At 46.0% G+C, this 18,515-nt stretch overlaps 5 non-coding genes and 26 pseudogenes across 5 annotated transcripts; all 31 read right to left on the reverse strand.

Moving 5' to 3' along the window:
• Positions 1–437: 437 nt before the first annotated feature.
• LOC148264496 (5S ribosomal RNA) lies at positions 438–554 on the reverse strand (annotated as a pseudogene).
• Positions 555–1,545: 991 nt separating this feature from the next.
• LOC148264497 (5S ribosomal RNA) lies at positions 1,546–1,664 on the reverse strand. Its single transcript, XR_015821051.1, has one exon. It is a non-coding gene; the product is annotated as a 5S ribosomal RNA (ribosomal RNA).
• Positions 1,665–1,873: 209 nt separating this feature from the next.
• On the reverse strand, positions 1,874–1,992 carry LOC148264498 (5S ribosomal RNA; annotated as a pseudogene).
• A 559-nt stretch (positions 1,993–2,551) lies between these two features.
• Positions 2,552–2,670, reverse strand: LOC148264499 (5S ribosomal RNA; annotated as a pseudogene).
• Positions 2,671–3,229: 559 nt separating this feature from the next.
• Positions 3,230–3,348, reverse strand: LOC148264500 (5S ribosomal RNA). The gene has a single exon (XR_015820168.1). It is a non-coding gene; the product is annotated as a 5S ribosomal RNA (ribosomal RNA).
• A 757-nt stretch (positions 3,349–4,105) lies between these two features.
• Positions 4,106–4,224, reverse strand: LOC148264501 (5S ribosomal RNA; annotated as a pseudogene).
• Positions 4,225–4,428: 204 nt separating this feature from the next.
• Positions 4,429–4,546, reverse strand: LOC148264502 (5S ribosomal RNA; annotated as a pseudogene).
• A 561-nt stretch (positions 4,547–5,107) lies between these two features.
• LOC148264503 (5S ribosomal RNA) lies at positions 5,108–5,226 on the reverse strand. The gene has a single exon (XR_015820996.1). It is a non-coding gene; the product is annotated as a 5S ribosomal RNA (ribosomal RNA).
• A 204-nt stretch (positions 5,227–5,430) lies between these two features.
• Positions 5,431–5,549, reverse strand: LOC148264504 (5S ribosomal RNA; annotated as a pseudogene).
• A 1,243-nt stretch (positions 5,550–6,792) lies between these two features.
• LOC148264505 (5S ribosomal RNA) lies at positions 6,793–6,911 on the reverse strand (annotated as a pseudogene).
• A 207-nt stretch (positions 6,912–7,118) lies between these two features.
• LOC148264506 (5S ribosomal RNA) lies at positions 7,119–7,237 on the reverse strand. Its single transcript, XR_015820918.1, has one exon. It is a non-coding gene; the product is annotated as a 5S ribosomal RNA (ribosomal RNA).
• Positions 7,238–7,446: 209 nt separating this feature from the next.
• Positions 7,447–7,565, reverse strand: LOC148264507 (5S ribosomal RNA; annotated as a pseudogene).
• A 205-nt stretch (positions 7,566–7,770) lies between these two features.
• LOC148264508 (5S ribosomal RNA) lies at positions 7,771–7,887 on the reverse strand (annotated as a pseudogene).
• A 205-nt stretch (positions 7,888–8,092) lies between these two features.
• LOC148264509 (5S ribosomal RNA) lies at positions 8,093–8,211 on the reverse strand (annotated as a pseudogene).
• Positions 8,212–9,452: 1,241 nt separating this feature from the next.
• Positions 9,453–9,571, reverse strand: LOC148264510 (5S ribosomal RNA; annotated as a pseudogene).
• Positions 9,572–9,780: 209 nt separating this feature from the next.
• Positions 9,781–9,899, reverse strand: LOC148264511 (5S ribosomal RNA; annotated as a pseudogene).
• A 561-nt stretch (positions 9,900–10,460) lies between these two features.
• On the reverse strand, positions 10,461–10,579 carry LOC148264512 (5S ribosomal RNA; annotated as a pseudogene).
• Positions 10,580–10,784: 205 nt separating this feature from the next.
• On the reverse strand, positions 10,785–10,903 carry LOC148264513 (5S ribosomal RNA; annotated as a pseudogene).
• Positions 10,904–11,464: 561 nt separating this feature from the next.
• Positions 11,465–11,583, reverse strand: LOC148264514 (5S ribosomal RNA; annotated as a pseudogene).
• Positions 11,584–12,115: 532 nt separating this feature from the next.
• LOC148264515 (5S ribosomal RNA) lies at positions 12,116–12,234 on the reverse strand (annotated as a pseudogene).
• Positions 12,235–12,796: 562 nt separating this feature from the next.
• LOC148264516 (5S ribosomal RNA) lies at positions 12,797–12,915 on the reverse strand (annotated as a pseudogene).
• A 205-nt stretch (positions 12,916–13,120) lies between these two features.
• Positions 13,121–13,239, reverse strand: LOC148264517 (5S ribosomal RNA). Its single transcript, XR_015820115.1, has one exon. It is a non-coding gene; the product is annotated as a 5S ribosomal RNA (ribosomal RNA).
• A 206-nt stretch (positions 13,240–13,445) lies between these two features.
• LOC148264518 (5S ribosomal RNA) lies at positions 13,446–13,564 on the reverse strand (annotated as a pseudogene).
• Positions 13,565–14,446: 882 nt separating this feature from the next.
• On the reverse strand, positions 14,447–14,565 carry LOC148264519 (5S ribosomal RNA; annotated as a pseudogene).
• A 205-nt stretch (positions 14,566–14,770) lies between these two features.
• On the reverse strand, positions 14,771–14,889 carry LOC148264520 (5S ribosomal RNA; annotated as a pseudogene).
• Positions 14,890–15,448: 559 nt separating this feature from the next.
• LOC148264521 (5S ribosomal RNA) lies at positions 15,449–15,567 on the reverse strand (annotated as a pseudogene).
• Positions 15,568–15,776: 209 nt separating this feature from the next.
• Positions 15,777–15,895, reverse strand: LOC148264522 (5S ribosomal RNA; annotated as a pseudogene).
• A 204-nt stretch (positions 15,896–16,099) lies between these two features.
• Positions 16,100–16,217, reverse strand: LOC148264523 (5S ribosomal RNA; annotated as a pseudogene).
• Positions 16,218–16,427: 210 nt separating this feature from the next.
• LOC148264524 (5S ribosomal RNA) lies at positions 16,428–16,546 on the reverse strand (annotated as a pseudogene).
• Positions 16,547–17,296: 750 nt separating this feature from the next.
• LOC148264525 (5S ribosomal RNA) lies at positions 17,297–17,415 on the reverse strand (annotated as a pseudogene).
• Positions 17,416–17,970: 555 nt separating this feature from the next.
• LOC148264526 (5S ribosomal RNA) lies at positions 17,971–18,089 on the reverse strand (annotated as a pseudogene).
• Positions 18,090–18,515: the final 426 nt, after the last annotated feature.

Genomic DNA, 18,515 nt, shown 5'->3' on the forward strand with positions numbered 1-18,515 from the left:
TTCAAATATCATGTAAAATGCCACGGCGCCGTGACTCACATTTGTGAATAAATCTGCGGACCATAATTAAAGTCGCGCATAACGTCGAACGGCACATCTGAAAAAAAGAAAATGGGTGCAACACGAGAACTTTCCAGGAGGTAACCCATCATTGTACTACTTTCGCCAAAGCACAGTTAACTGCGTAGTTCTGATGAAATCCGGTGCATTTGTGCTGGTTTGACCGCACCTGTTTAATTTCGTGTTGAAAATACATACACTCCTTCTTCCCTCCCCCCCTCCCATCATTTGTTTCCTTGTGCGTTCACACTGCACCTCTCATTCTCGTTCTAATATCGATTAAAATACCCCTGATTCTTGACTCACATTTGCGTATAAACCAGCGGACCATAGTTCCAGTCGCGCATAACGTCGAACGACCCATCTGAAAAAAAATTGTTGTGATACGAGGACTTCCCAAGAGGTCATCCATCCGAGTACTACTCTCGCCCAAGCACGCTTAACTGCAGAGTTCTGATGGGATCCAGTGCATTAGTGCTGGTATGATGCCACTTGTTTAATTTTGCGCTTCAAATACATACACTCCTTCTCTTTTCTTCCTCCTCCTGTCATTTGTTTCCTTGTGCGTGCGCACTGCACCTCCCGTATTCGTTCTAATATCAAGTAAAATACCACGGCGCCGTGACTCACATTTGCGAATAAACCTGCGGACCATAAATCAAGTCGCGCGTAACGTTGAAAGAATCATCTGCAAAAAGATGGGTGCAACACGAGGACCTCCCAAGAAAATGGGTGAAATATAAGGACTTCGCAGGAGGTCACCTATCCGAGTACTTTTCTCGCCCAAGCACCCTTAACTGCGGAGTTTTGATAGAATCCGTTGCATTAGTGCTGGTATGATCCCTCATGTTTCATTCTGCACTGCAAATACATACACTCTTTCTCCTCCCATTCACCCTCCCGTCATTTGTTTCCTTGTGCGTGCACTCTGCATCTCTCTTTCTCGTTCTAATATCAAGAAATATGCTCCGGCACCGTGACTCAACTTTGCAAATGAACCAGCGGTTTATAATTCTATTCGCGCGTAACATCGAACAACCCATCCGAGTACTACTCTCGCCCAAGCACACTTAACTGCGGAGTTCTGATGGGATCCGGGGCTTTAGTGCTGCTATGATCGCACCTCTTTAATTTCGCGCTGCAAATACATACACTCCTCCTTTCTTCCCCCTCTCGTCATTTGTTTCATTGTGCGTTCACACTTCACCTCTCATTCTCGTTTTAATATCGATTAAAATGCCCCTACTTCTTGACTCACATTTGCGTATAAACCAGCGGACCCTAGTTCCAGACGCGTGTAACGTCGAACGACCAGTCTGAAAAAAAATTTGTGCGACACGAGGACTTTGTGCGTTCACACTGCACCTCTCCTTCTCGTTCTAATATCGATTAAAATGCCCCTGTTTCTTGACTCACATTTGCGTATAAACCAGCGGACCCTAGTTCGAGTCGCGCGCAACATCGAACGACCCGTCTGAAAAAAAATTGGTGCGACACGAGGACTTCCCAAGAGGTCACCCATCCGAGTACTACTCTCGCCCAAACACACTTAACTGCGGAGTTCTGATGGGATCCGGTGCATTAGTGCTGGTATGATCGCACCTGTTTAATTTCGCGATGCAAATACATAAACTCCTTCTCCTTTCTTCCCCCACCCGTCATTTGTTTCCTTGTGCGTGCGCACTGTACCTCCCGTTCTCGTTCAAATATCAAGTAAAATGCCACGGCGCCGTGACTCACATTTGCGAATAAATCTACGGACCATAATTAAAGTCGCGCGTAACGTCGAACGGCACATCTGAAAAAAAAAAAATGGGTGCAACACGAGAACTTCCCACGAGGTAACCCATCATTGTACTACTTTCGCCAAAGCACACTTAACTGCGGAGTTCTGATGGGATCCGGTGCATTTGTACTGGTATGATAGCACCTGTTTAATTTCGCGCTGCAAATACATACACTCATTCCCCTTTCTTCCCCCTCCCGTCATTTGTTTCCTTTTGCGTGCGCACTGCACCTCCCGTTCTCGTTCTAATATCATGTAAAATGCCACGGCGCCGTGACTCACATTTGCGAATAAACCTGAGGACCATAATTCAAGTCGCGCGTAACGTCGAAAGAATCATCTGCAAAAAAATGGGTGCAACAAGAGGACTTCACAAGAAAATGGGTGAAATATAAGGACTTCGCAGGGGGTAACCCATGCTAGTAATACTCTCGCCCAAGCACCCTTACCTACGGAGTTCTGATAGAATCTGTTGCATTAGTGCTGGTATGATCGTACCTGTTTCATTTCGTGCTGAAAATACATACACTCCTTCTCCTTCCCTCCCCCTCCCATCAATTGTTTCATTGTGCGTTCACACTGCACCTCTCCTTCTCGTTCTAATATCGATTAAAATGCTCCTGCTTATTGACTCACATTTGCGTATAAACAAGCGGACTCTAGTTCCAATCGCAAGTAACGTCGAACGACCCGTCTGAAAAAAAATTGGTGCGACACGAGGACTTCCCAGGAGGTCACCAATCCGAGTACTACTCTCGCCAAAGCACACATAACTGCGGAGTTCTGATGGGATCCGGTGCATTAGTGCTGGTATGATCGCACCTGTTTAATTTTGCTCTGCAAATACATAAACTCATTCCCCTTTCTTCCCCCTCCCGTCATTTGTTTCCTTGTGCGTGCGCACTGCACCTCCCGTTCTCGTTCTAATATCAAGTAAAATTCTACAGCGCCAAGACTCACATTTGCGAATAAACCTGAGGACCATAATTCAAGTCGTGCGTAACGTCGAAAGAATCATCTGCAAAAAAATGGGTGCAACACGAGGACTTCACAAGAAAATGGGTGAAATATAAGGACTTCGCAGGAGGTAACCCATGCTAGTACTACTCTCGCCCAAGCACCCTTACCTACGGAGTTCTGAGAGAATCCGTTGCATTGGTGCTGGTATGATCGAACCTGTTTCATTTCGTGCTGAAAATACATACACTCATTCTCCTTCCCTCACCCTCCCATCAATTGTTTCCTTGTGCGTTCACACTGCACCTCTCCTTCTCGTTCTAATATCGAATAAAATGCCCATGCTTCTTGACTCACATTTGCGTATAAACCAGCGGACCCTAGTTCCAGACGCGTGTAACGTCAAACGACCCGTCTGAAAAAAAATTGGTGCGACACGAGGACTTCCTAGGAGGTCACCCATCCGAGTACTAATCTCGCCCAAGCACACTTCACTGCGGAGTTCTGATGGGATCCGGTGCATTAGTGCTGGTATGATCGCACCTGTTTAATTTTGCGCTCCAAATACATAAACTCATTCCCCTTTCTTCCCCCTCCCGTCGTTTGTTTCCTTGTGCGTGCGCACTGCACCTCCCGTTCTCTTTCTAATATCAAGTAAAATAATACAGCACCGTGACTCACATTTGCGAATAAACCTGAGGACCATAATTCAAGTCGCGCGTAACGTCGAAAGAATCATCTGCAAAAAAATGGGTGCAACACGAGGACTTCACAAGAAAATGGGTGAAATATAAGGACTTCGCAGGAGGTAAACCATGCTAGTACTAGTCTCACCCAAGCACCCTTACCTACGGAGTTCTGATAGAATCCGTTGCATTAGTGCTGGTATGATCGCACCTGTTTCATTTCGCGCTGCAAAAACATACACTCCTTCTCCTTTCTTCCCCCTCCCGTCAATTGTTTCCTTGTGCGTTCACACTGCACCTCTGATTCTCGTTCTAATATCGATTAAAATACCCCTGTTTCTTGACTCACATTTGCGTATAAACCAGCGGACCCTAGTTCCAGTCGCGCGTAACATCGAACGACCTGTCTGAAATAAAATTGTTGCGACACGAGGACTTCCCAAGAGGTCACCCATCCGAGTACAACTCTTGCCCAAACACACTTAACTGCACCTCTTGTCCTCGTTCAAATATCAAGTAAAATGCCACAGCGTCGTGACTCACATTTGCGAATAAATCTGCCGACCATAATTAAAGTCGCACGTAACGTCGAACGGCACATCTGAAGAAAAGAAAATGGGTGTAACACGAGAACTTCCCAGGAGGTAACCCATCATTGTACTATTTTTGCCAAAGCACACTTAACTTCGGAGTTCTGATGGGATCTGGTGCATTTGTGCTGGTGTGACCGCACCTGTTTAATTTGGTGCTGAAAATACATACACTCCTTCTTCCCTCCCCCCCTCCCATCATTTGTTTCCTTGTGCGTTCACACTGCACCTCTCCTTCTCGTTCTAATATCGATTAAAATGCCCCTGATTCTTGACTCACATTTGCGTATAAACCAGCGGACCGTAGTTTTAGTCGTGCGTAACGTCGAATGACCCATCTGAAAAAAAATTGTTGCGATACAAGGACTTCCCAAGAGGTCACCCATCCGAGTACTATTCTCGCCCAAGCACACTTAACTGCAGAGTTCTAATGGGATCCAGTGCAGTAGTGCTGGTATGATGCCACTTGTTTAATTTTGCGCTTCAAATATATACACTCATTCTCTTTTCTTCCTCATCCCGTTATTTGTTTCCTTGTGCGTGCACATTGCACCTCCCGTACTCGTTCTAATATCAAGTAAAATGCCACGGCGCCGTGACTCACATTTGCGAATAAATCTGCGGACCATAAATCAAGTCGCCCGTAACGTCGAAAGAATCATCTGCAAAAAGATGGGTGCAACACGAGGACCTTCCAAGAAAATGGGTGAAATATAAGGACTTCATTGGAGGTCACCCATCCGAGTACTTTTCTCGCCCAAGCACCCTTAACTGCAGAGTTCTGATAGAATCTGTTGCATTAGTGCTGGTATGATCCCTCATGTTTCATTTTGCACTGGAAATACATACACTCTTTCTCCTTCCATCCCCCCTCCCATCATTTGTTTCCTTGTGCGTGCACTCTACATCTCTCTTTCTCGTTCTAATATCAAGTAATATGCCCCGGCACCGTGACTCAACTTTGCAAATGAATCAGCGGTTTATAATTCCATTTGCGCGTAATGTCGAACAACCCATCCGAAAAAAAATAGGTGCAACACGAGGGCTTCCCAAGTGGTCACCCATCCGAGTACTACTCTCGCCCAAGCACACTTAACTGCAGAGTTCTGATGGGATCCGGAGCTTTAGTGCTGGTATGATCGCACCTGTTTAATTTTACGCTGCAAATACATACACTTCTTCTCCTTTCTTCCCCTCCCATCATTTGTTTCCTTGTGCGTTCACACTTCACCTCTCATTCTCGTTCTAATATCGACTAAAACACCCCTGCTTCATGACTCACATTTGCTTATAAACCAGCGGACCATAGTTCCAGACACGCGTAACGTCGAACGACCCGTCTGAAAAAAAATTGGTGCGACACGAGGACTTCCCAGGAGGTCATCCATCCGAGTACTAATCTCGCCCAAGCACACTTCACTGCAGAGTTCTGATGGGATCCGGTGCATTAGTGCTGGTATGATCGCAACTATTTAATTTTGCGCTACTAATACATAAACTCATTCCCCTTTCTTCCCCCTCCCGTCATTTGCTTTTTTGTGCGTGCGCACTGCACCTGTCGTTTTCGTTCAAATATCAAGTAAAATGCCATGGTGCCGTGACTCACATTTGCGAATAAATCTGCAGACCATAATTAAAGTCGCGCGTAACGTCGAACGGCACATCTGAAAAAAAGAAAATGGGTGCAACACGAGGACTTCGCAAGAAAATTGGTGAAATATAAGGACTTCGCAGGAGGTAACCCATGCTAGTACTACTCTCGCCCAAGCACCCTTACCTACAGAGTTCTGATAAAATCCGTTGCATTAGTGCTGGTATGATCGCACCTGTTTCATTTCGCGCTGCAAAAACATACTCCTTCTCCTTTCTTCCCCCTCTCGTCATTTGTTTCCTTGTGCGTGCGCACTGCACCTCTCGTTCTCGTTCAAATATAAAGTAAAATGCCACGGCGCCGTGATTCACATTTGCGAATAAATCTGCGGACCATAATTAAAGTCGCGTGTAACGTCGAACGGCACATCTGAAAAAAAAAAAATGGGTGCAACACGAGAACTTCTCAGAAGGTAACCCATCATTGTACTACTTTCGCCAAAGCACACTTAACTGCAGAGTTCTGATTGGATCCAGTGCATTAGTGCTGGTATGATGCCAGTTGTTTAATTTTGCGCTTCAAATACATACACTCCTTCTCTTTTCTTCATCCTCCCTTCATTTGTTTCCTTGTACGTGGGCACTGCACCTCCCGTACTCGTTCTAATATCAAGTAAAATGTCACGGCGCCGTGACTCACATTTGCGAATAAACCTGCAGACCATAAATCAAGTCACGCGTAACGTCGAAAGAATCATATGCAAAAAGATGGGTGCAACACGAGGACCTCCCAAGAAAATGGGTGAAATATAAGGACTTCGCAGAAGGTCACCCATCCGAGTACTTTTCTCGCCCAAGCACCCTTAACTACGGAGGTCTGATAGAATCCGTTGCATTAGTGCTGGTATGATCTCTATGTTTCATTCTGCACTGCAAATACATACACTCTTTCTCCTCCCATCCCCCCTCCCGTCATTTGTTTCCTTGTGCGTGCACTATGCATTTCTCTTTCTCGTTCTAATATCAAGTAATATGCCCCGGCACCGTGACTTATCTTTGCAAATGAACCAGCGGTTTATAATTCTATTCGCGCGTAACGTCGAACAACCCATCCGAAAAAAAATAGGTGCAACACGAGGGCGTCCCAAGTGGTCACCCATCCGAGTACTATGCTCGCCCAAGCACACTTAACTGCGTAGTTCTGATGGGATCCGGAGCTTTAGTGCTGGTATGATCGTACCTGTTTACTTTCGCGCTGCAAATACATACACTCCTTCTCCTTTCTTCCCCCTCCTGTCATTTGTTTCCTTGTGCGTTCACACTTCATCTCTCATTCTCGTTCTAATATCGATTAAAATGCCCCTGCTTCTTGACTCACATTTGCGTATAAACCAGTGGACCTTAGTTCCAGTCGTGCGTAACGTCGAACGACCCGTCTGAAAAAACAAATTAGTGCGACACGAGGACTTCCCAAAAGGTCACCCATCCGAGTACTACTCTCGCCCAAGCACACTTATCTGCGGAGTTCTGATGGGATCCGGTGCATTAGTGCTGGTATGATCGCACCAGTTTAATTTCCCGCTGCAGATACATAAACTCCTTCTCCTTTCATCCCCCTCCCGTCATTTGTTTCCTTGTGCGTGCGCACTGCACCTCCCGTTCTCGTTCAAATATCAAGTAAAATGCCACGGCGCCGTGACTCACATTTGCGAATAAATCTACGGACCATAATTAAAGTCGCGCGTAACGTCGAACGGCACATCTGAAAAAAAGAAAATGGGTGCAACACGAGAACTTCCTAGGAGGTAACCCATCATTGTACTACTTTCGCCAAAGCACACTTAACTGCGAAGTTCTGATGGGATCCGGTGCATTTGTGCTGGTGTGACCGCACCTGTTTAATTTTGTGCTGAAAATACATACACTCCTTCTTCCCTCCCCCCCCCCATCATTTGTTCCCTTGTGTGTTCACACTGCACATCTCCTTCTCGTTCTAATATCGATTAAAATGCCCCTGATTCTTGACTCAAATTTGAGTATAAACCAGCGGACCATAGTTCCAGTCGCGCGTAACGTCGAACGACCCATCTGAAAGAAAATTGTTGCGATACGAGGACTTCCCAAGAGGTCCCCCATCCGAGTACTACTCTCGCCCAAGCACACTTTACTGCAGAGTTCTGATGGGATCCAGTGCATCAGTGCTGGTATGATGTCACTTGTTTAATTTTGCGATTCAAATACATACACTCCTTCTCCTTTCTTCCCCCTCCTGTCATTTGTTTCCTTGTGCGTTCACACTTCACCTCTCATTCTCATTCTAATATCGATTAAAATGCCCCTGCTTCTTGACTCATATTTGCGTATAAACTAGCGGACCCTAGCTCCAGACGCGCGTAACGTCGAACAACCCGTCTGAAAAGAAATTTGTGCGACACGAGGACTTCCTAAGAGGTCACCCATCCGAGTACTAATCTCGCCCAAGCACACTTCACTACGGAGTTCTGATGGGATCCGGTGCATTAATGCTAGTATGATCCCACCTGTTTAATTTCGCGCTGCAAATACATAAACTCATTCCCTTTTCTTCCCCCTCGCGTCATTTGTTTCCTTGTGCGTGCACACTGCACCTCCCATTCTCGTCCTAATATCAAGTAAAATGCTACAGCGCCGTGACTCACATTTGCGAATAAACCTGAGGACCATAATTCATGTTGCGCGTAACGTCGAAAGAATCATCTGCAAAAAAATGGGTGCAAAACGAGGACTTCACAAGAAAATGGGTGAAATATAAGGACTTCGCAGGAGGTAACCCATGCTAGTACTACTCTCGCCAAAGCACCCTTACCTATGGAGTTCTGATAGAATCCATTGCATTTGTGCTGGTTTGATAGCACCTGTTTCATTTCGTGCTGAAAATACATACACTCCTTCTCCTTCCCTCATTCTCCCATAAATTGTTTCCTTGTGCGTTCACACTGCACCTCTCCTTCTCGTTCTAATATCGATTAAAATGCCCCTGTTTCTTGACTCACATTTGCGTTTATACCAGCGAACACGAGTTCCAGTCGCGCGTAACGTCGAACGACCCGTCTGAAAAAAAATTGTTGCGACACGAGGACTTCCCAGGAGATCACCCATCCGAGTACTATTCTCGCCCAAGCACACTTAACTGCAGGGTTCTCATGGGATCTAGTGCATTAGCGCTTGTATGATGCCACTTGTTTAATTTTGCGCTTCAAATACATACACTCCTTCTCTTTTCTTCCTCCTCCCGTCATTTGTTTCCTTGTGCGTGCGCACTGCACCTCCCGTACTCGTTCTAATATCAAGTAAAATGCCACGGCGCCGTGACTCACATTTGTGAATAAACCTGCGGACCATAAATCAAGTCGCGCGTAACGTCGAAAGAATCATCTGCAAAAAGATGGGTGCAACACGAGGACCTCCCAAGAAAATGGGTGAAATATAAGGACTTCGCAGGAGGTCACCCATCCGAGTGCTACTCTCGCCCAAGCACCCTTAACTTGCAGAGTTCTGATAGAATCCGTTGCATTGGTGCTGGTATGATTGCTCATGTTTCATTCTGCGCTGCAAATACATACGCTTTTTCTCCCTCCATCCCCCCTCCCGTCATTTGTTTCCTTGTGCGTGCACTCTGCATCTCTCCTTCTCGTTCTAATATCGATTAAAATGCCCCTGTTTCTTGACTCACATTTGCGTATAAACTAGTGGACCCTAGTTCCAGTCGCGCATAACGTCGAACGACCCGTCTGAAAAAAAAAATTAGTGCAACAAGAGGACTTCCCCGGAGGTCACATATCCGAGTACAACTCTCACCCAAGCACACTTAACTGCGGAGTTCTGATGGGATCCGGTGCATTAGTGCTGGTATGATCGCAACTGTTTAATTTCGCGCTGTAAATACATAAACTCCTTCTCCTTTCTTCCCTTTCCCATCATTTGTTTCCTTGTACGTGCGCACTGCACCTCTCGTTCTCGTTCAAATATCAAGTAAAATGCCACGGCGCTGTGACTCACATTTGCTAATAAATCTGCGGACCATAATTAAAGTCGCGCGTAACGTCGAACGGTACATCTGAAAAAAAGAAAATGGGTGTAACACGAGAACTTCCGAGGAGGTAACCCATCATTGTACTACTTTCGCCAAAGCGCACTTAACTGCGGAGTTCTGATGGGATCCGGTGCATTTGTGCTGGTATGATCGCACCCGTTTAATTCCGCGCTGCAAATACATAAACTCCTTCTCCTTTCTTCCCCCTCCCGTTATTTGTTTCCTTGTGCGTGCGCACTGCACCTCCCGTGCTCGTTCTAATATCAAGTAAAATGCTACGGTGCCGTGACTCATATTTGCGAATAAACCTGTGGACCATAATTCAAGTCGCGCGTATCGTCGAAAGAATCATCTGCAAAAAAATGGGTGCAACACGAGGACTTCCTAAGAAAATGGGTGAAATATAAGGACTTCGCAGGAGGTCACCCATCCTAGTGCTTCTCTCGCCCAAGCACCCTTAACTTGCGGAGTTCTGATAGAATCCGTTGCATTGGTGCTGGTATGATTGCTCATGTTTCATTATGCGCTGTAAATACATACACTTTTTCTCCCTCCATTCCCCCTCCCGTCATTTGTTTCTTTGTGCGTGCACTCTGCATCTCTCTTTCTCGTTCTAATATCAATTAAAATGACCCTGCTTCTTGACTCACATTTGCGTACAAACCAGTGGACGCTTGTTCCAGTCGCGTGTAACGTCGAACGACCCGTCTAAAAAAAAATTAGTGCGACACGAGGACTTCCCAGCAGGTCACCCATCCGAGTACTACTCTCGCCCAAGCACACTAAACTGCGGAGTTCTCATGGGATCCGATGCATTAGTGCTGGTATGATCGCACCTGTTTCATTTCCTGCTGAAAATACATACACTCCTTCTCCTTCCCTCCCCCTCCCCTCAATTGTTTCCTTGTGCGTTCATACTGCACCTCTCCTTCTCGTTCTAATATCGATTAAAATGCCCCTGCTTCTTGACTCACAATTGCGTATAAACCAGCAGAGCCCAGTTCCAGTCGCGCATAACGTCAAACGACCCGTCTGAAAAAAAATTGGTGCGACACTAGGACTTCCCAGGAGGTCACCCATCCGAGTACTACTCTCGCCCAAGCACACTTAATTGTAGAGTTCTGATGGGATCCGGTGCATTAGTGCTGGTATGATCGCACCCCTTTAATTCCGCGCTGCAAATACATAAACTCCTTCTCCTTTCTTCCCCCTCCTGTCATTTGTTTCCTTGTGCGTGCGCACTGCACCTCCCGTGCTCGTTCTAATATCAAGTAAAATGCTACGGTGCCGTGACTCACATTTGCGAATAAACCTGAGGACCATAATTCAAATCGCGCGTATCGTCGAAACAATCATCTGCAAAAAAATGGGTGCAACACGAGGACTTCCTGAGAAAATGGGTGAAATATAAGGACTTCGCATGAGGTCACCCATCCTAGTGCTACTCTCGCCCAAGCACCCTTAACTTGTGGAGTTCTGATAGAATCCGTTGCATTGGTGCTGGTATGATTGCTCATGTTTCATTCTGCGCTGTAAATATATACACATTTTCTCCCTCCATCCCCCCTCCCGTCATTTGTTTCCTTGTGCATGCACTCTGCATCTCTCCTTCTCGTTGTAATAACGATTAAAATGCCCCTGCTTCTTGACTCACATTTGCGTATAAACCAGTGGACCCTCGTTCCAGTCGCGCGTAACATCGAACGACCCGTCTAAAAAAAAATTAGTGCGACACAAGGACTTCCCAGGAGGTCATCCATCCGAGTACTACTCTCGCCCAAGCACACTTAAATGCGGAGTTCTGATGGGATCCGATGCATTAGTGCTGGTATTATTGCACCTGTTTAATTTCGCGCTGCAAATACATAAACTCCTTCTCCTTTCTTCCCCCTCCCGTCATTTGTTTCCTTGTGCGTGCGCACTGCACCTCTCGTTCTCGTTCAAATATCAAGTAAAATGCCACGGTGCCGTGACTCACATTTGCGAATAAATCTGCGGACCATAATTAAAGTCGCGCGTAACGTCGAACGGCACATCTGAAAAAAAGAAAATGGGAGCAACACGAGAACTTCCCAGGAGGTAACCCATCATTGTACTACTTTCGCTAAAGAACACATAACTACGGAGTTCTGATGGGATCCGGTGCATTTGTGCTGGTGTGACCGCACCTGTTTAATTTTGTGCTGAAAATACATACACTCCTTCTTCCCTCCCCTCCTCCCATCATTTGTTTCCTTGTGTGTTCACACTGCACCTCTCCTTCTCATTCTTATATCGATTAAAATGCCCCTGATTCTTGACTCACATTTGCGTATAAACTAGCGGACCATAGTTCCAGTCACGCTTAACGTCGAACGACCCGTCTGAAAAAAAATTGGTGCGACACGAGGACTTCTCAGGAGGTCACCAATCCGAGTACTACTCTCGCCCAAGCACACTTAACTGCGGAGTTCTGATGGGATCCGGCGCATTAGTGCTGGTATGATCGCACCCCTTTAATTCCGTGTTGCAAATACATAAACTCCTTCTCCTTTTTTTCCCCTCCCGTCATTTGTTTCCTTGTGTGTACGCATTGCACATCCCGTGCCCGTTCTAATATCAAGTAAAATGCTAAGGTGTCATGACTCACATTTGCGAATAAACCTGAGGACCATAATTCAAGTCGCACGTATCGTCGAAAGAATTATCTGCAAAAAAATGGGTGCAACACGAGGACTTCCTAAGAAAATGGGTGAAATTTAAAGACTTCGCAGGAGGTCACCCATCCTAGTGCTACTCTCGCCCAAACACCCTTAACTTGCGGAGTTCTGATAGAATTCGTTGCATTCGTGCTGGTATGATTGCTCATGTTTCATTCTGCGCTGCAAATACATACACTTTTTCTCCCTCTATCCCCCCTCCCGTCATTTGTTTCCTTGTGCCTGCACTCTGCATCTCTCCTTCTCGTTCTAATATCGATTAAAATGCCTTTGCTTCTTGACTCACATTTGCGTATAAACCAGTGGACCCTAGCTCTAGTCACGTGTAACGTCGAACGACCCGTCTGAAAAAAAAATTAATGCGACATGAGGACTTCCAAGGAGGTCACCCATCCAAGTACTACTCTCGCCCAAGCACACTTAACTGCGGAGTTCTGATGGGATCCGGTGCATTAGTGCTGGTATGATCACACCTGTTTAATTTTGCGCTGCAAATACATAAACTCCTTCTCCTTTCTTCCCCCTCCCGTCATTTGTTTCCTTGTGCGTGCACTCTACATCTCTCTTTATCGTTCTAATATCCAGTAATATGCCCCGGCACCGTGACTCACTTTTGCAAATGAACTAGCTGTTTATAATTCCATTCGCGTGTAACATCGAACAACCCATCTGAAAAAAAATAGGTGCAACACGAGGGCTTCCCAGGTGGTCACCCATCCGAGTACTACTCTCGCCCAAGCACACTTAACTGCGGAGTTCTGATGGGATCCGGTGCATTAGTGCTGCTGTGATCGCACCTCTCTAATTTCGCGCTGCAAATACATATACTCCTCCTTTCTTCCCCCTCCCGTCATTTGTTTCCTTGTGCGTTCACACTGCACCTCTCATTCTCGTTCAAATATCGATTAAAATGCCACGGCGCCGTGACTCACATTTGCGAATAAATCTGTGGACCATAATTAAAGTCGCGCGTAACGTCGAACGGCACATCTGAAAAAAAGAAAATGGGTGCAACACGAGAACTTCCCAGGAGGTAACCCATCATTTTACTACTTACGCCAAAGCACACTTAACTGCGAAGTTCTGATGGGATCCGGTGCATTTGTGCTGGTGTGACCGCACCTATTTAATTTCGTGCTGAAAATACACACACTCCTTCTTCCCTCCCCCATCCCATCATTTGTTTCCTTGTGCGTTCACACTGCACCTCTCCTTCTCGTTCTAATATCGATTAAAATGCCCCTGATTCTTGACTCACATTTGCGTATAAACCAGCGGACCATAGCTCCAGTCGCGCGTAACGTCGAACGACCCATCTGAAAAAAACTTGTTGCAATACGAGGACTTCCCAAGAGGTCACCCATCCGAGTACTACTCTCGCCCAAGCACGCTTAACTGCAGAGTTATGATGGGATCCAGCACATTAATACTGGTATGATGACACTTGTTTAATTTTGCGCTTCAAATACATACACTCATTCTCTTTTCTTCCTCATCCCGCCATTTGTTTCCTTGTGCGTGCGCACTGCACCTCCCGTACTCGTTCTAATATCAAGTAAAATGCCACGGCGCCGTGACTCACATTTGCGAATAAATCTGCGGACCATAAATCAAGTCGCACGTAACGTCGAAAGAATCATCTGCAAAATGATGGGTGCAACACGAGGACCTCCCAAAAAAATGGGTGAAATATAAGGACTTCGCAGGAGGTCACCCATCCGAGTACTTTTCTCGCCCAAGATCCCTTAATTGCGGAGTTCTGATAGAATCCGTTGCATTAGTGCTGGTATGATCCCTCATGTTTCATTCTGCACTACAAATACATACACTCTTTCTCCTTCCATCCCCCCTCCCGTCATTTGTTTCCTTGTGCGTGCACTCTGCATCTCTCTTTCTCGTTCTAATATCAAGTAATATGCCCCGGCAACGTGACTCACCTTTGCAAATGAACCAACGGTTTATAATTCCATTCGCGCGTAACGTCGAAAAACCCATCCGAAAAAAAATTAGTGCAACACGAGGGCTTCCCAAGTGGTCACCCATCCGAGTACTACTCTCGCCCATGCACACTTAACTGCGGAGTTCTGATGGGATCCGGAGCTTTAGTGCTGGTATGATCTCACCTGTTTAATTTTGCGCTGCAAATACATACACTCCTTCTCCTTTCTTCCCCCTCCCGTCATTTGTTTCCTTGTGCGATCACACTTTACCTCTCATTCTCGTTCTAATATCGATTAAAATGCCCCTGCTTCTTGACTCACATTTGCGTATAAACCAGCAGACCCTAGTTCCAGAAGCGCGTAACGTCGAATGACCCATCTGAAAAAAAATTGGTGCGACACGAGGACTTCCCAGGAGGTCACCCATCCGAGTACTAATCTCGCCCAAGCACACTTCACTGCGGAGTTCTGATGGGATCCGGTACATTAGTGTTGGTATGATCGCACCTGTTTAATTTTGCGCTGCAAATACATAAACTCATTCCCCTTTCTTCCCCCTCCCGTCATTTGTTTCCTTGTGCGTGCGCACTGCACCTCCCGTTCTCGTTCTAATATCAAGTAAAATGCTACAGCGCCGTGACTCACATTTGCGAATAAACCTGAGAACCATAATTCAAATCGCGCGTAACGTCGAAGGAATCATCTGCAAAAAAATGGGTGCAACACGAGGACTTCACAAGAAAATGGGTGAAATATAAGGGCTTCGCATGAGGTAACCCATGCTAGTACAACTCTCGCCCAAGCACCCTTACCTACGGAGTTCTGCTAGAATCTGTTGCATTAGTGCTGGTATGATCGCACCTGTTTCATTTCGTGCTGAAAATACATACACTCCTTCTCCTTCCCTCCCCCTCCCATCAATTGTTTCCTTGTGCGTTCACACTGCACCTCTCCTTCTCGTTCTAATATCGATTAAAATGCCCCTGTTTCTTGACTCACAATTGCGTATAAACCAGCGGACCCCAGTTCCAGTCGAGCGTAACGTCGAACGACCAGTCTGAAAAAAAATTGGTGCGACACGAGGACTTCCCAAGAGGTCACCCATCCGAGAACTACTCTCGCCCAAGCATACTTAACTGCGGAGTTCTGATGGGATCCGGTGCATTAGTGATGGTATGATCGCACCCGTTTAATTCCGCGCTGCAAATACATAAACTCCTTATCATTTCTTCCCCCTCTCGTCATTTGTTTCCTTGTGCGTGCGCACTGCACCTCCCGTTCTCGTTCTAATATCAAGTAAAATGCCACGGTGCCATGACTCACATTTGCAAATAAATATGCGGACCATAATTAAAGTCGCGCGTAAGGTCGATCGGCACATCTGAAAAAAAGAAAATGGGTGCAACACGAGAACTTCCTAGGAGGTAACCCATCATTGTAGTACTTTCGCCAAAGCACACTTAACTGCGGAGTTCTGATGGGATCCAGTGCATTTGTGCTGGTGTGAGTGCACCTGTTTAATTTCGTGCTGAAAATACATACACTACTTCTTCCCTCCCCCCCTCCCATCATTTGTTTCCTTGTGCGTTCACACTGCACCTCTCATTCTCGTTCTAATATCAATTAAAATGCCCCTGATTCTTGACTCACATTTGCGTATAAACCAGCAGACCATAGTTCCAGTCGCGCGTAACGTCGAACGACTCATCTGAAAAAAAATTGTTGCGATACGAGGACTTCCCATGAGGTCACCCATCCGAGTACTACTCTCGCCCAAGCACACTTAACTGCAGAGTTCTGATGGGATCCAGTGCATTAGTGCTGGTATGATGCCACTTGTTTAATTTTGCGCTTCAAATACATACACTCCTTTTCTTTTCTTCCTCCTCCTGTCATTTGTTTCCTTGTGCGTGCGCACTGCACCTCTCGTTCTCGTTCAAATATCAAGTAAAATGCCACGGCGCCGTGACTCACATTTGTGAATAAACCTGCGGACCATAATTAAAGTCGCGCGTAACGTCGAACGGTACATCTGAAAAAAAGAAAATGGGTGCAACACGAGAACTTCCTAGGAGGTAACCCATCATTGTACTACTTTCGCCAAAGCACACTTAACTGCGGAGTTCTGATGGGATTCGGTGCATTTGTGCTGGTGTGAGTGCACCTGTTTAATTTCGTGCTGAAAATACATACACTCCTTCTTCCCTCCCCCCCTCCCATCATTTCTTTCCTTGTGCGTTCAAACTGCACCTCTCCTTCTCGTTCTAATATCGATTAAAATATCCCTGATTCTTGTGCGTTCACACTGCACTGCAGAGTTCTGATGGGATCAGGTGCATTAGTACTGGTATGATCGCACCTGTTTAATTTTGCGCTGCAAATACATAAACTCATTCCCCTTTCTTCCCCCTCCCGTCATTTGTTTCCTTGTGCGTGCGCACTACAACTCCCGTTCTCGTTCTAATATCAAGTAAAATGCTACAGCGTCGTGATTCACATTTGCGAATAAACCTGAAGACCATAATTCAAGTCGCGCGTAACGTCGAAAGAATCATCTGCAAAAAAATGGGTGTAACACGAGGACTACACAAGAAAATGGGTGACATATAAAGACTTTGCAGGAGGTAACCCATGCTAGTACTACTCTCGCCCAAGCACCCTAACCTACGGAGTTCTGATAGAATCCGATGCATTAGTGCTGGTAAAACCGCTGTTTAATTTCATGCTGAAAATACATACACTCCTTCTTCCCTCCCCCCCTCCCATCACTTGTTTCCTTGTGCGTTCACATTGCACCTCTTTTTCTCGTTCTAATATCGATTAAAATACCCCTGATCCTTGACCCACATTTGCATATAAACCAGCGGACCATAGTTCCAGTCGCGCGTAATGTCGAACGACCCATTTGAAAAAAAATTGGTGCAACACAAGGACTTCCCAGGAGGTCACCCATCCGAGTACTACTATCGCCCAAGCACACTTAACTGCAGAGTTCTGATGGGATCCAGGGCAATAGTGCTAGTATGATCGCACCTGTTTAATTTCGCGCTGCAAATACATAAACTCCTTCTCCTTTCTTCCCCCTCCCGTCATTTGTTTCCTTGTGCGTGCGCACTGCACCTCCCGTGCTCGTTCTAATATCAAGTAAAATGCTACGGTGCCGTGACTCACATTTGCGAATAAACCTGAGGACCATAATTCAAGTCGCGCGTAACGTCGAAAGAATCATCTGCAAAAAAATGGGTGTAACACGAGGACTTCACAAGAAAATGGGTGACATATAAAGACTTTGCAGGAGGTAACCCATGCTAGTACTACTCTCGCCCAAGCACCCTTACCTACGGAGTTCTGATAGAATCCGATGCATTTGTGCTGGTATGACCACTGTTTAATTTCATGCTGAAAATACATACACTCCTTCTTCCCTCCCCCCCTCCCATCACTTGTTTCCTTGTGCGTTCACATTGCACCTCTTTTTCTCGTTCTAATATCGATTAAAATACCCCTGATTCTTGACCCACATTTGCGTATAAACCAGCGGACCATAGTTCCAGTCGCGCGTAATGTCGAACGACCCGTTTGAAAAAAAATTGGTGCAACACAAGGACTTCCCAGGAGGTCACCCATCCGAGTACTACTCTCGCCCAAGCACACTTAACTGCAGAGTTCTAATGGGATCCAGGGCAATAGTGCTGGTATGATCGCACCTGTTTAATTTCGCGCTGCAAATACATATACTCCTTCTCCTTTCTTCCCCCTCCCGTCATTTGTTTCCTTGTGCGTGCGCACTGCACCTCCCGTGCTCGTTCTAATATCAAGTAAAATGCTACGGTGCCATGACTCACATTTGCGAATAAACCTGAGGACCATAATTCAAGTCGCGCGTATCGTCGAAAGAATCATCTGCAAAAAATGGGTGCAACACGAGGACTTCACAAGAAAATGAGTGAAATATAAGGACTTCGCGGGAGGTAACCCATGCTAGTACTACTCTCACCGAAGCACCCTTACCTACGGAGTTCTGATAGAATCCGCTGCATTAGTGCTAGTATGATCGCACTTGTTTCATTTCGTGCGGAAAATACATACACTCCTTCTCCTTCCCTCCCCCTCCCACCAATTGTTTCCTTGTGCG

This window comes from Carica papaya, chromosome 5 (assembly GCF_054855325.1).
Source record: "Carica papaya isolate Zhongbai chromosome 5, ASM5485532v1, whole genome shotgun sequence".
NCBI lineage: Eukaryota > Viridiplantae > Streptophyta > Magnoliopsida > Brassicales > Caricaceae > Carica > Carica papaya.